The following is a 17,812-nucleotide window of genomic DNA, read 5'->3' as shown; positions in this document are numbered from 1 at the left end:
GATGATTGCATGTGTGTGTATGCGTACGTGTGTGTGTGTGTGTATGCACGCATGTGTTAGTTTGTTTGTATGTAGCATTTTCATTTTAGTTGCATGAGACCATAAGAGCTAAAATTAGTGTTGTTTTTATAGTTTATATTCCTGATGAACATTGTACCTGCAACCCGTCTTCTTCAAAGTTTAGTGAATTAAAAAAAATATCCCTTATTTATAAAACCTGCAAAAGTTAGTCACAAGAAAGACATTCATCCACAAAAAATTTCTTATATAAATATATATCCAATTAATGCTAGTATTCATTAAAAGTAGAAAAATGAGTGTAGAATGAACAAATGATATACATAACCACAAACATACACACACTCAGATAATATGAGTGGCTTTGTGGTAAGTAGCTTGTTTACCAACCACATGGTTCCGGGTTCAGTCCCACTGCGTGGCATCTTGGGCAAGTGTCTTCTGCTATAGTCCCGGGCTGACCAAAGCCTGCCTTGTGAGTGGATTTGGTAGACGGAAACTGAAAGAAGCCTGTCGTATATATGTATATATATATGTATGTGCGTGTATGCTTGTGTGTCTGTGTTTGTCCCCCTAGCATTGCGTGACAACCGATGCTGGTGTGTTTATGTCCCCGTCACTTAGCAGTTTGGCAAAAGAGACCGATAGAATAAGTACTGGGCTTACAAAGAATAAGTCCTGGGGTCGAGTTGCTCGATTAAAGGCGGTGCTCCAGCATGGCCACAGTCAAAATGACTGAAACAAGTAAAAAGAGATAGAAAAGAGAATACAAAGATTTATAATCCTCCACCTATACAGACAGACAGACAACAGACACACACACACACACACACACACACACACACACATTCACAATGTGTGTGTATACAGAAAGTGAGAGAATGAGAGGGAGGTCTTGGATTACAGCTGCTTGAGTTTTTGCTTTCATTGTGTTTCCACAATTACATTGTACTAAAACAAGGCATGACACACAGACACTAATTCTGTGAACTCACTTTTACAGAAATATGATGGATAAGTACTGCTTTACTCCATCCACAAGGAGAGAGAACACAAACTCATTAACAATTACTTTGTTAGTATAAACACCCCCCACAGTCATGAATGAACATGGGGTTGCACCTAGAATGTTACCCTCCGAGACACAACTCTGGGCAGGGTTGTTTATGGAAGACCAGCAGTCACCCATGCATACCACCCTCCCCTCTCCACTCCACTGATGTTATCCAAAGGAAAGCAAAGTCTGATACAGCTTGGCACCAGTGACATTGCAACTCGTTTCTACAGCTGAGTGAACTGGAGCAACGTCAAAACAAAGTATCTTGCTCAAGAACACAACACAGCCCAAATTCAAGCTCACTACTTCATGACTGTGAGCCCAACTTTCTAACTTCTGAGCTATGCACATTCTACTTTGTTAGTATAGAGATGAAAAGCAAGATGAAGCATCTCGATTTCTCAGCCTCACCCTAGACATTTCAGTTGTCTCACTCGACCTTAGGACAACAAAAAAATTCTTGTTCCAGTTTCTGCCACAAGTAATGATTGCTGTGGAATTGTCCAATCTATAGTAAATGAAAATATGAAGAGCTATTCTCACCACCTCATGAATATGTTAAGCAATAAAAACTGATATTGTAATGAAATGTGCCTATACCTACATACACAGACATAGACACACAAACACAGGCAGACACACAAACACAGGCAGACACACATACACACATATATGTACACTCACACAAATGTGTGTGTATGATGTACAAGTTCATGTACATCATGAACTTATAATATATAATATATATAATTATATATATATACATTTTCATGTATATATATATATAATATAATATATATATATATATATATATATATATATATATATATATATATATATATATATATATATATATATATATATATATATATATATATGCGCGGGTGGCATGTAAAAAGCACCCACTACACTCACGGAGTGGTTGGCGTTAGGAAGGGCATCCAGCTGTAGAAACACTGCCAGATCTGACTGGGCCTGATGAAGCCTTCCAGCTTCACAGACCCCAGTTGAACCGTCCAACCCATGCTAGCATGGAGAACGGACGCTAAATGATGATGATGATATGTATATATATATTTATATATGAATGAGAAATGGACGAAATTGACTTACAGATGTTATTTACTTAAAGACATTCAAATTCATGAAGAGAAATTCCTGCCTACAGATTTTATCCATTTTCTTCATTTTCTTATTCATACATACAACATACATACATACATATATATATATATTTATGTATATATATATATATATATATATAAAACCCCCGGTCGATGCCGCAGCAAGTTCCTCTTTAAAATTTATCTTACTATTTTTTATTCGTTGTTACTACGTTTATTCATACATTGATAACTTGATTCGTATTACCCATCTCATTCGCTACGAAAATTTAACCTTTTAGGCTACTTTCAAGCCTTCGCCATAACTTGATTTATCTTTCCTATCTCTCTCTCTCTCTCTCTCTCTACAAAATTTAACCTTAGGCTACCTCAAGCCGTAATCCTATCTTTTCCCATCTTTCCGCCATTGGCGGTCTTTTTTTCCTCCTCTTCTTCTTCCTATGCTAAAACTTGAAAATCGCCATTACCATTACGTTTCTGCAATTTAAATTCCCAATTCAACTTACTTCTTCTTCAATTTCAACCCCCGGTCGATGCCGCAGCAAGTTCCTCTTTAAAATTTATCTTACTATTTTTTATTCGTTGTTACTACGTTTATTCATACATTGATAACTTGATTCGTATTACCCATCTCATTCGCTACGAAAATTTAACCTTTTAGGCTACTTTCAAGCCTTCGCCATAACTTGATTTATCTTTCCTATCTCTCTCTCTCTCTCTACAAAATTTAACCTTAGGCTACCTCAAGCCGTAATCCTATCTTTTCCCATCTTTCCGCCATTGGCGGTGCGCCCGCCCCCCCACCCCCACCACCAATACCGATGAACACTGTTCTCACTCCCCCCCACCACCAATACCGGTGAACACTGTTCTCACCCCCACCACCAATACCGATGAACACTGCTCTCACTGCCACCACCAATACCGGTGAACACTGCTCTCACCGCCACCACCAATACCGGTGAACACTGTTCTCACCCCCACCACCAATACCGGTTGAACACTGCTCTCACCCCTACCACCAATACCAGTATACCCTGTTCTCACCATCTACACCGGATACGCCCTACTCCCTCCTCCGCCCCCCACTACCCCTTATCCTCATATGCTTTCACTGTGAAAAGACAAGCTGCTAGCGCCATAGCTCATCAACTGCCCACCGATCTTTGCTTCCTCCTGACACCGCCTCAATCCGACCATCCCCTTTTAGTACCCTCCCGCCTCGTAATATCCTAAAGACCCGGGCTGCTTTCTGCAGCAATTCCACATACCCCCTACCCATTCTAAGTACCCCGGATCCCCAAAGTACCCCGGACCTCGTTGCCCCCGTGCCGCTGACACGTTAAAATGCTCGAACCGATCGTGACGATGCCGGACCCCTCCGGCCCCTGTGCAGGTGGCACGTAAAAAGCACCCAATCCACTCTCGGAGTGGTTGGCGTTAGGAAGGGCATCCAGCCGTAGAAAACCTGCCAGATTCAGACTGGAGCCTGGAGCGGCCCCTGGCTTCCCAGACCCGGTCGAACCGTCCAACCCGTGCTAGCGCGGAAGGCGGACGTTAAACGATGATGATGATGATGATGATGATGATGATATATATATATATATATATACGCATATATATATCATCTTGCTCAAGAACACAGCACATAGACCAAAATCAGATTCACTACCTCATGATTGTGAACCCAGCACATTAACCACTGAGCCATACTATATCTATATCTATATATATCTATATCTATATCTATATATAGAATGGTTGTATACTGTCAATCTAACAAGAACGTGACAGTAGGGGGTACACCCCCTACTGTCACGTTCTTGTTAGATTGACAGTATACAACCATTCTATCGCCCCACCACCGTACATCTCTCTACGAGAGATTTAGAAATTCAATATTTCTTATATATATATATGCATATAGATAAGAAACACTTTAAAAATAATGGTCATTACATATAATTCCTTTATTAGAACAAATTTGGTTTCCAGCAGTCATTATATGTACATTACTGATAGGCCTACTCAATTGGTCTATTGATCAATTGAGGAAATTGAATGACCCTAGAAAATTAATGCTACTTTTGTCAGAGCCATTTCTGGAATTTACATGTAATGACCATTATTTTTAACTTGTTTCTTATATATGACTCTGCAAAAACCAGTTTATCTGGTGCCCATTCATAGATTTACAATATAGAATTGTGATGAACCATAACTTGGAACCCTACCAAAAAGATTACTTGGAGTTCTTCACTAATTCAACGAATATTGTTAGCCTGATGTGCCAACAGAGAGCTTATGAAGTACTTCGCCTAGATAGATAATACCCCACTATTTGTTCTATATATATATATGTATACATGTATATGTATATATATATATATATATATATCATCATCGTTTAATGTCCGTTTTCCGCGCTAGCACGGGTTGGACGGTTCGACCGGGGTCTGGGAAGCCAGGGGCTGCACCAGGCTCTAGTCTGATCTGGCAGAGTTTCTACAGCTGGATGCCCTTCCTAACGCCAACCACTCCGAGAGTGTAGTGGGTGCTTTTTATGTGCCACCTGCACAGGTGCCAGGGGAGTCTGGCATCGGCCACAATTGGTTGGTGCTTTTAATGTGCCACCGGCACTGGAGCCAGTCGAGGCGGCACTGGCATCGGCCACGTTTGGATGGTGCTTTTAATGTGCCACCGGCACTGGAGCCAGTCGGGGCGGTGCTGGCATCAGCCACGTTCGGATGGTGCTTTTTATGTGCCACCGGAACAGAAGCCAGTCGAGGCGCCGCTGGCAATGGCCACGTTCGGATGGTGCATTTTATGTGATATATATATATATATATAAATATATATATATATATATATGGCTTCTGCACAGTTTCTCTCAATTTATTTCAACTCACAACATATTGCTCAAGTTGAATCTTTTGTATAGTACACTTTCTCAATTTGCCATCCAGTAAGGTTGAACCCAGAACCAATTTGTTTTGTAGCAAACAGCCATATACTTGTGAATTTAGGGCATCATAAGAGTTTATTGGTATTGGTATTTCTTTTTTTCATGTGCATTTTCAATAAAGTAACAACACATTCAAAGGATTTATTGAACTCTTCTGATACCAATCTATCTGAGACAGCTCCAAGTACTATGATATAAAAGTTCTAACATTAAAGTTTTCATATGTAGACTATAATCGTCAATCATAATCTCATTTAAGAACCTTTTATTATGTTCCAAACACCATCATATTTAAAAAAAAAAAGTAAATTGCTTTACCAAATTCCAGGAAGATTTGTGATATGTTACAAAATGAAATGAAATGCAAAGCAGTGTGTATTATTAGAAATACAGTTATGAAATGGTTAGAATAAAGTGTGCTGCTATTTGAGTAAGTTTAACTTCAAACCATCAGAAATTAGGCAAAGGTTAAAGTTTAATATGCTGCAAACATTTTCAAACAAAACCTTTTATTCAGCAAAATATATTTTGATATATATATATTTATATATATATATATGTTTATATATATATATATATATATATATGTTTATATATATATATATATATGTATATATATTGTGTATATATATATATATATATATATATATATATATATTATATATATATATATATTTGTGTGTATATATATATATATTTGTGTGTATATATATATATATATATCAATAAACATGTAACACGCATCTCTTTTCAATTGATGTTTAATCTATATGGAAATAAGAATCATATATTTAATTTTATCAATAATGAATTCAGTATGTATTACTTAAGATAAAATAATATCCTGATATCGATAGGTCTTATATATTGAAAGTAAGATAACAATTATTTCTCTTGTATGTTGCTAAATTAAGAAATGTTACTGCAGACAGGGCCTGTAATTTTATGAGAGACATTTTTAACTGCATTGTTGAGATAAAATACAAATTAATTGTAAGTTAACTTAGAGAAAAAATATGTACTTGTAAAGAGGAGTAAAAAGCTCATGCAGGAGAGACAGAGAGAGAAGAGTAAGAGAAAAAGACACTCACATATATTTATATATACATACATTTATATATGTGTGTGTGTGTGTATGTATACATACACATATAAACACACACACACACATATATATATATATACATATATAGAGAAAAGAGGAGAGTGAAAGAAAGAGAGAGAGACAAAGACAGAGAGTAGCAAATGATAAGTAATATTTTCTCAGCAGAATTATAAAAGTGCTTCTTTTGCTTGAAGAAAAGGTAATGTAATAATATTTATTATTTAGCAGTTCCAAGTAAATCTAAATTCGTGCAACTGAAATATATTCTTTAAGTCCATATATTTATGAGACTATCCATCATTCATATTATAAGTCCTAAAGTAGAGAAGTTGGTAAAAAAACCCCAAAAAAAACAAACTTGCAATCTGCAATTTGGTTTTTGTGCCGGTCAAGAGCTACGGTCAAGAGTGTTGTGTAGTAACAGAGAGAAAATAATTTCAAATGCAAGCATCCAAAATGTGGGTTCCTATGAAGGATGTCTGAAGAAATGTTGCTTAGCAGGGTACATAACTAGAAGATCATGGAGTCTCTCCAGGTTTAGAACCTACTTCTTGACATCGTGAGATAACGGCTCTGGTAGTTATGACATCATCATCATCATCGTTTAGCGTCCGCTTTCCATGCTAGCATGGGTTGGACGGTTCAACTGGGGTCTGGGAAGCCAGAAGGATGCACCAGGCCCAGTTTGATCTGGCAATGTTTCTACGGCTGGATGCCCTTCCTAACGCCAACCACTCCATGAGTGTAGTGGGTGCTTTTTACGTGCCAGACGAGTCTGGCAAACGGCCATGATCGGATGGTGCTTTTTATGTGCCACTGGCACGGGGGCCAGGCAAGGCTGGCAACGGCCACGAACGGATGGTGCTTTTTACGTGCCACCAGCACAGGGGCCAGGCGAGGCTGGCAAACGGCACGATCGGATGGTGCTTTTTATGTGCCACCGGCACGGGGGCAAGGCGAGGCTGACAACGGCCACGATCGGATGGTGCTTTTTACATGCCACCGGCACATTGCAAGAAAGAATCACAAGAGAGATTCTTCAAGCCAAGCAACTGGCAGGAGACTAAGGGGTAGATCAAGAATGAGATAGTTCATATCCATAGTCTCAGTCAGTCATAATTGGAAATTCAGCTGGACAGTATAATGATGGTTGCATCTGATAAGACCCTATGGAGATGGTAGCTAAGTAATCTATCCTCATGACCCTCCCAGGAACAGTGGGTAGAGAAGATGGATGGAGATGGATTGAGGGAGAATGTTTTTAGCAGTAAATATTAATTTTATACCTGAATTTCGTGTTGATTTTTTTTATAGCTTATTCAGAGGAGGAAGAATGGCCGTACCATTGACATTTTCCCCATGGTTTTTGAGAGATTAGTGGGAAAAAGTAATCTTCTGATCTTGGACATGGCCTGCATGCTTACAATAAAGCATGATCTTCAAATATGTTCTTCAAAACAAACTCAAGGACAAGGTGCTGGTCATAAAGTACGTGGCAGTTTGGCATAAAGTAGGTCTCCCAACCAAGAAAAGAATGACCCCACTGACTGCAGGCTTCTACACAGTTTTGGTCAATTAAATTCCACCCACATGGCTTTGATCAATCTAAGACTATGATAAAAGACATTACTTAAGGTTTCATAGCTATTGAATAAATTTCTTAACTACACAGCCATACTTATGTCTCATTCAGGAAACATTTTGGTTATGTAAATACTCAAAAGGAATATGAACAAATGCATATTAAGTCTGCATTGCTAAATTTTCTGTCATATACTCTTTTTAAAAAATTTTTTTTTTTTACTCTTTTTACTTGTTTCAGTCATTTGACTGCGGCCATGCTGGAGCACCGCCTTTAGTCATTCTATCGGTCTCTTTTGCCGAACCACTAAGTGACAGGGACGTAAACACACCAGCATCTATTGTCAAGCGATGTTGGGAGGACAAATACTGACACACAAACATGCATATACATATATATATATATATATATATATTATATATATATATATATATTATATACACATATACAACAGGCTTCTTTCAGTTTCCATCTACCAAATCCACTCACAAGGCATTGGTCGGCCCGGGGCTATAGCAGAAGACACTTGCCCAAGATGCCACGCAGTGGGACTGAACCCGGAACCATGTGGCTGGTAAGCAAGCTACTTACCACACAGCCACTCCTGCACCTACCTTAAAATAGTTAGAACAGATGGTTAGTATTCCTTTGCTTTTAAAACATAACATAGAACTTGAAGGATCTAAGCAAGCCAAGTTGGAAAGAGATAATGCATTTGTTGAAAAGTAAAACAAACTAATGAACACCAAAAATGCTGCATTGATATATTACAAAAGAGACTATTTAGCTGAAAATAAATACCAGCTATGTGCTGGTATAGCCATATCATCCTCCAGCTATCATGCTCTGGCTGTTTTGCTAGGATCAAAGATGGGAAGGCTACGAAGGTGTTTATGGCAGCTTGCAACTATACAGGTACTTAAAACAATTAGTGAAAGCATTATATATGCTACCAAATCATACTTAGTAATAATGTCAATTGACAGTTGTGGGGTTTCGCAAAAGGTTTATATAATATGGTAGCCTTTTAACATAATTTTCGGCCTCAAAGTTGTTAATGAAATATCATGTGAACTGGACAAAAACAAATCTAATAATGTCTTCATTCAATATAAGCAGGAGATAAGTAGCAAATAATTGTAGCAAATAATTATTTTAATTACTATACTCATGTATTAAATTAAGACATTATTGCAATTACCTTTGAATAATTATGTATACTGTATGCATTCTGGTTTTAGAATGGATGCATCATATTTATCTGCATATAAGAGAGAGCTAAAAGTTGGCAACAGCAAGAACAGCTGTTTCAGATTGGGAACAATGCACGAATATGAATGAACTGTCATAGGATCCTCAAGGCTAAGTGGCACTTTATCAGGGAAAATGTCTGCTTTATTAGTAATTGTTTCAATTATTTGAATTAGCTAAAGAGTTTCTTTAATGAACTCAAAGAGCAAAATTAAATATTATACTCAATGTTATGAATGCCAGAGTAATTCAAGTTTGGATGGTAGTTTTTAGATCTCTCATTAAATTTTTGGAAATATGATTGGTAAGGAAGAGGGTTTAACTTCGGCCATTGAATAAGTAAATTGAGTGGAATGTTAGACATCAACCTAATTGCATAAAAATATGACCTAACATCTTAGAAATTTAATTATGTGTGCAAACAAATTTAACCGATTAAAACCAAAACAAAAACACACACACAAAAAAAAACACATTGCATATTCTAGTCACAATATTTCAATACACAAAGCAAGCATTTCATACTATTATTAGTATGTTAATATTTAAAAAGAACCAGCTTTAATTTCCCTCATTTTAAGCATTTGTATTCACTGAAATCATTTTAGAGTTTTATTACATGCTAAAGTCAATCAAGTGAATAGTATAATTGAACACAAGTAAGTTTTTAATTATTATCATGTTTTTGAAAATTCATTGCTAAAGTCATTAATTTCAATAACAAACCAGCATCTAAGCATCAGTGAACATTTTTTTAAAGAGTAACACATTGCAGCTATCCATGCATATTTCTAATATTTTACATTGTCTTGTGTAAGCCTTAAAATAAGCTGTTTGAAGTCAACAGTCAAAGCAGTGAGGTATTTGCATATGGTATTCATTTTTCAGACTTACCATGTCATCTGGTTGACTATTCCATGCATTTGTCACATTGTGGTTAAGTGTGTTCCTTCTAATACCTAACCTGTACAATCTAGGCTTGCGCAAGTCCATACTACGTCCTCTTGGTCCCTTTGATATATCTAAAAACACAAAGAATCTTTCAACTGATTCATAAATCTCCTAAATTATTCATTTATTCATGTTATATATATACATATAGTATATAGGTATAGATATATATATATTATATATATATAGAGTATATAGCATATAGGGTATATATATATAGAGATGATAGATATATATATATCTATATATATATACACAAGTATATAGTGTGTGTATATTACTATATATATATATAGTATTACATAATAGTATATATATATATATATATATATAATATATATATATACACACAATATATTTACATATATATATATATATATATATATATAATATATATATATGCATACACACTATATATATGCATAACACACACATACATATATACATATGTATATATATATATATATTCATATATGTACATATAATGAATATATATACATGTATATATATGTACATATATACATATATATATATTATATGTATATATATATATAAATTATATATATATATATATATATTATACATATATATATGATATGTATATATGTAGTAACATATATATATGTATACATATATTCATATAGATACCACACCACATATATATATAACATATATGCATATCATATATATATATCTATATTATATATATATATATATTATATATATATAATGTATGTATGATGTATAATATACATGTAGAGATATATATATAATTATAAAGTAAACTATATTTCCTCGAAGATAAATTTATTTTCTTCTAATATATATAAAGGCTACTATTATTTTATCCGTCAAGGAAAGGCTGATTCCATCCTTGCATTAAATTTATGTATTGTCTCTGCTGAATTATTAAATCAGTGCCTGAATATTTTATAGTCTGTGAACTACAGAATTGATATAGAACTTACAGGTTGTGTTGGTCAAGGGAATTTCTGAAAAATACTATTATTGTTTTTTTCTTTTAGGTGTATCACTTGTGTACTGTTATTACAATTATATAATTTTTAATTGCTTGTGGAGACAGTAAACCTGGCTTTTCCCAAGGGCCAAAAATATCTCACAGCCAGAACTCTCATCACTAAAGAAGAAATTTAAGGACACCTTTCACCCATGTCTAATATTTTTACTCAATGTTGTGCACTGAACAACTAGCCAGATTAGATATTAGATTTTGGGAATTTCTGCAGTCCAGTACAGAAGGAAGGCCATTAAAATATATTCATATAATTAGCAGAGATACACAATATGAAACTGAGGATATACCAAAGCTAATATAGCAAGAGATTACTGGTACTACATTTTAAAATGCATCTCAGTTACAACCATTTGAAAAAGAAGATGAATGTAATAAATAGAATAAATTTTAATGTTCTCAACTTTTGATGTTATAAAATTCTGTTGATTCAGTAGTATTTAAAAAGCTTCTAAGTGCAGGAGTGGCTTTGTGGTAAGTAGCTTGCTTACCAACCACATGGTTTTGGGTTCAGTCCCACTGCGTGGCACCTTGGGCAAGTGTCTTCTACTATAGCCCCGGGCCGACCAAAGCCTTGTGAGTGGATTTGGTAGATGCAAACTGAAAGAAGCCTATCGTATATATGTATATATATGTATGTGTGTGCATATGCTTGTGTGTCTGTGTTTGTCCTCTCAACAGACACACTGTTTGTCCTCAGTAAACTGCAGCCCATACGATTTTCTGAATGGCAAACGTAATGAAAAATTTACTTAATTCTTTTTATTAGCACTGTTTTCCTGATGATTAACTATATCTCATGCAGCCCACTTCTTGAAGAAAGTTGTCCACGCTTGGTTACTGTTTTTCATTCATAATTTTAGATATTCTTTTTAGGATTTTTTTACTGGATTGTTGAATATCCTTTTAATCATACACTTTGCTGCCTTGCCTAATTTTCTTTTCTTGATACTGATAATTATTAAATTATTCTTACTCTTTGCAATAAGCCTCATATCAAGTCAGTTTTCCAAACTAAGATTTCAAATGAGACTGACAGTCTGAAGAAACAACAAGAAAAGGTCAAACAGCAAAGAAGGCAAGAGACAGACAATCAAATATCTTACATTCTTTATATATGATGTAAACAAACAAAAACAAAAACAAAAAACAAAAGACACCAATGAATATGCTGAAAGTTTTGATTAGATAGAGTGAAATATGATAGACAAGTAATATGGATTAAAATATGTATCGTTTTTATTTCAGTGATTTAAGTGTATAAAATGTTACATTGATTTTAGATGATGTAGCACTATTTTAAATAGAATTATAAAAATATTGAAAAAAAAATATAAGAATAAAATGTTTGTAGCTATGGAAATTTGTTGTCATATTAATTTATCAGTGTTTACTGTAATAATTCGGTATACTATATGTAAAATAGTTACAAAAGCATTCACCCATTAACACAATTGTACATACATACATTCATACACACACACAAACACACATATAGATATACACACATACATACATAAATAAATACATAAATACATTGTGGAGACCCCCCCATCGGTCACAAATGACCATGGGATTGCACCTAGAAAGTTACCCTCCCAGGCACAAGTCCAGGCAAGGTTGTTTTATGGAAGACCAGCAGTCACCCATGCATGCCGGCCTCCCCTCTCCACACAACCAGTGTTATCCAAGGGAAAGGCAAAGGGGCCGATACAGCTTGGCACCTGTGACATCGCAGCTCATTTCTACAGCCGAGTGAACTGGATCAACGTGAAATAAAGTGTCTTGCTTAAGAACACAACATGCAGCCTGGTCTGGGAATCAAACTCACAACCTCACGATCATAAGCTTGACGGTCTAACCACTGAGCCATGTGCCTTCACTACATGCATACATATGTATATACATATATGATATATGATTTTTTGATTTTTTTTTCCAGTTTCAGCTAATGAGTTGTGGCCATGCTGGGGCACCGCCATTTATGTATATATATGTATATATACATAAATGTATATATATATATAAATGTATATATATGTATATATATGTATATATATATATATATATATATATATATATATAAATGTATATATATGTATATATATGTATATATATATATATATATATATATATATATGTATGTATACACACACACACACATACACTCACAGAGATAGATAGATAGATAGATAGATAGATAGATATTATGTACCATGTACACATATTAGAATCCAGATATTCAACCCTAAAACTGCATCAAATCAATGTCGTTTAAGTCTTCATATACAAAATTTATTCCTTGATAAGCTGTCTAGTGATGCCTATAATTTTTATCTTTTTTATTTTCTTGCTTATTGTACTGTCCATATTAAGAAAGAATTTTATAAAATGTCTATACATGTATTATCTAATAGTAACACTGTCATCTGATACTGATAACATTATCATTTGATAAATAAGGAGGATACATTACTGTATTTGATTTACACAGTAATATTTTAAAATTGAATCTTGACATATTAGAAATGACTCCTATTTTATAATAGAAAATATAAACCTGGCAAGTAAAAAGAAAATAAATGCTAAAATATTTACTTTTTTAAAATTAAAGTCTTCAAATGTTGAATCAAATGAAGATGGTCAGATATTCAGACAAAGAATAAGTAATGTAAGGGTCAAACACATCACATACACTATGGATCACCACTCCCTCTGGAGGAATCCGATAGAAAATCTTTCTCAGTAGATTTTGTTTTAATGAGACAAGTTCAAGGCTGTCGCTAAGAGCTTGGCAAAGGTGTCATACAAACTCTGACCATCTGAGGTAAAATTTCTAAATAAAACAAAAATTATGAAAATGTAGTAATATAAAGTGCAGGGGAGGTTACTCTTGGAACTGAGGAGGACAGAGGAAAGGAGCAGGAAGGGGTTTCTGAGGTGTGAGTAGGCAGGGGAGCTGCATGGTGTTATGACCTGTTACATGATTTGGCATGAAACATTTTAAGTTTTTCCAGATAATGGTGTTACTTGATGTTACAAGTAACTATAAGAGTATAGCTTTCTTGTGTAGAAATTATCTTTATCTATTACTTGCTTCAGTCATTAGACTGTATCTTTCTTGCCTCAAGCTTCCAAAATTAAAATTACATTTGCTTTTTTTAAGTTTTAAATACATAATTTATCCAGTTCAACAGATTTTTATATACTTTCTGCTTGCTATTTTATTTCTCTCTTGCCTTTTGTTCTCTCTCTCTACCTCTCTTCTACTCTCTCTACATCTATCTAGCTATCCACACTTGTACACATGGCTAAACACAAATGCACACACGCACACACAAATATGGTGACACTTAAATACATTAATCCACACATAATTAATGACATGCAAACATAAACAACTGAGTGTTAGTATACTAGATTACCTACCAAAGATAGAAAAAATGTGTAATTATTTCATATCTGCAGGTAATATAGATTACTCCAATAATTTATACCTATAGCTGAAATCATCAGGTACATCTACCATATACTAGTAAGAAGAACCAAAGTAGGGATAGGAATAAACGTAACAATACAGGTCTTAGTAAATTAATTTGGTATGTAAAAGACCACAATAAACAATTTAATTTAGATTGGTTGATTCTCTCAATTTCGATCCCTTATGATAAAGGCAAGGAATTCTGTCTTCTTTGTAATTTTGACTATTTTTATTCTTTTTTCTAAAAATCCCCTTGTAAACATGGTTATAGAATATGCATACCGATGTAAGCATTGGCAGAAACACACCTTTAGTTCATGTAAGTGATATCTATCATTATATATAATTTAAACATTTATTCTCTTCTTACATTTCACATTCACTAGATATATCTTTTTCCAAGACTTTAGGGTTTTATTTAATTTACATATCGTTATATACTTGTCATTTATTTGGTTTTATTCTTTCCTTTACCCCTCCTCTTTCTGTAGGCTACCTTTGACGTTATATCTTCTAACATTTTTTAAACAAAAACTTAATAGCATTCAATTAATCACTATACATATCCATCATATTCTGTTAAAATGTCTTATTGACGAGTTTCATTTCTTCATTTTCCTGATGAGAAGATTACATTGTTATACACCATTTTATTCCTTTGGAATAATACCAGTGATATCTTCGAAACATGTGTCAGAAGCAAAAGAATTTGAATAACACTTATGTCTAACTCCATTTATATATATATTATATATATATATATATATATATATATATATATATATATATAGATCACTAGCCACTACACATTCTTTATTTTCTCTCCTTGTTTCTTTCTGTGGAAGCGTATAGGCTCGAAACATTAAAGACTTTTTCACTTCCTGAGTGTTATACTAATACATCTGTTTGTTGTCTACACCACCTGTCTTTTGTTTTTTTTTGTGAATTCATCCTATATATATATCTAAGTGTATAAAGTTACTAAGTGGACTAGTTAACACCAACATTGCTAGAAATAAGAATCAAAACAACTCAGTGCTTTCTCATGGCTAAGAGTTGTTTTCACTCTTCTTTCTAGCAATGGTGGTGGTAACTATACCCTTAATCACTTCAGTGATGTCTATACTTCTGCCTTTTGGTTGTAAATTGTGAATAAGACACCTTGATATATATATATATATATATATAATATATATATATATAATATATATATATATATATATATCTATATATATATATATATATATATGTATGTATGTATGTATGTATGTATGTATGTGTGTACACACACACACTCTCATTTTGAAATAATTGGATATTTATTCACTGGTTGTTAAATTAGAAAAAAAGTAAAAGATAAAAGAGAGAGAGAGAGAGAATCCCTAAATAGATACAAGTATATAGAATGATTCTACTGTTCAGCACCTGGGGCAAGTGTCTTCTTTCTTAGATATGGCTTGTCCAGTACCTTGTGAATGGAATTTGGTCGATGGAATCTGTATGGAAACCCTTTGTGTGTGTGCATGTGTGTGCTTGTGCGTGTGCATGCATGTGTGCGAGTCTGTATGTACATATATATATATGTATACGTACATACTCACATACATATATATATACATATGTGTACGAGTGTATGTATATACAGACACACACATGTATGTACACAAATGTGTACACACACACACACACACACACACACACACACAAACACATTTACGGGGATGTGTACTTGCACGTACACTTTTCAGCATGCTGTTCTCAGCCATGCTGTCAGATGCCTTATGAAACAACAGTGAAACCAGCACCAAGATCAGATTCAGGACTGATGGCGCACTCTTGAACCTGTGGAGGCTACAAACCAAGACCAAGGTGAAAGAAGACTCAGTGCATGCCTTCTTGTTTGCAAACAGCTGCACACTCAGTGCTACCATGTGGGCCCAAATGAAATAGAGTATGAACTGCTTTTCCTCTGCCTGCAAAAACTTTGGCCTCACAATCAGTACCCAGAAGACAGAAGTCGTACACCAACCTGCCCCAGAGAAGCCATATGTGGAACAAACCATCACTGTCAGAGGGAAAATCCTAAACCATTTTCCCTCTGACAGTGATGGTTTGTTCCACATATGGCTTCTCTGGGGCAGGTTGGTGTACGACTTCTGTCTTCTGGGTACTGATTGTGAGGCCAAAGTTTTTGCAGGCAGAGGAAAAGCAGTTCATTAAACAATTTAATTTAGATTGGTCGATTCTGTCAATTTTGATCCCTTATGATAAAGGCAAGGAATTCTGTCTTCTTTGTAATTCTGAACTATTTTTTATTCTTTTTTCTAAAAATCCCCTTGTAAACATGGTTATAGAATATGCATACTGATGTAAACATTGGCAGAAACACACCTTTAGTTCATGTAAGTGATATCTATCATTAAATATAATTTAAACATTAATTTTCTTCTTACATTTCACATTCACTAGATATATCTTTTCCCAGCAGCACACTCTTTTGATCTGTGAATATTGATGATGAAATCAACACACGTTTCAAAAAGAAGCTCAGCGTTTGGGTGGCTATGTGAATCAGTGTGGGTAAGGCATTAAGCTGGTCACAAAATTGATTGAGCATCAAGAAGTTGTACTACCTGTGCTGCTGCATGCCTGTGAGACTAGGACAGTTTATGAATGCTACACCAAAATGCCAAACTGCTTGAGAAAGCTGTCGAAAATCCCCTGGCAACACAAGATCTCAGACACAGAAGTCCTCCTTCAAGCTGAAATGCCAAGCATTTAGACACTGCTGAGGAGAGTCAGGTGGACAGGCCACTTTGTTCAAATGCCTGACATGAAGACTCCGCAAGATTCTGTTTTACAGCAAACTGATGGACTGCAAGGGCATGCATGGTGGACAGTAAAAGAACTTCAATGACACACTCAAAGCCCTCACTGAAGAGCTTTGAGATCAACCTCAGCACCTGGAAAACACAGACACAAGACTGACCTGCCTAGCAACGCTGCACCATTAGAGGTGCGATCTCCTACAAACAACAGGATTACAAAAGCACAAAGAAAAAATGAGCTATGAAAGTCCAGAGCCAACCACCTGCTTCAGTCTTAACAGACCACCAGTGCTCAACCTGGGGCAGAGTCTTTCGAGCATGCATCAAACTGTCTAGGCCACGACTGAAAACATCATGCGCTATTTTCTCCGATGTGATGTCCTTGGTCACTGTTGACAACAGTGGACGAACTAATAA

General features: G+C 35.0%; 1 protein-coding gene across 4 annotated transcripts in view; it reads right to left on the bottom strand.

The window, feature by feature from the left end:
• LOC115214995 overlaps window positions 1-17,812 on the bottom strand; it is a 482,072-nt gene that overhangs the window by 88,061 nt on the left and 376,199 nt on the right. The window lies entirely within an intron of this gene.

This window comes from Octopus sinensis, linkage group LG8 (assembly GCF_006345805.1).
Source record: "Octopus sinensis linkage group LG8, ASM634580v1, whole genome shotgun sequence".
In the NCBI taxonomy this organism is placed as follows: Eukaryota; Metazoa; Mollusca; class Cephalopoda; order Octopoda; family Octopodidae; genus Octopus; species Octopus sinensis.
The sequence above is the reverse complement of the archived record's forward strand: the minus strand, read 5'-3'. Positions and strand labels throughout refer to the sequence as shown.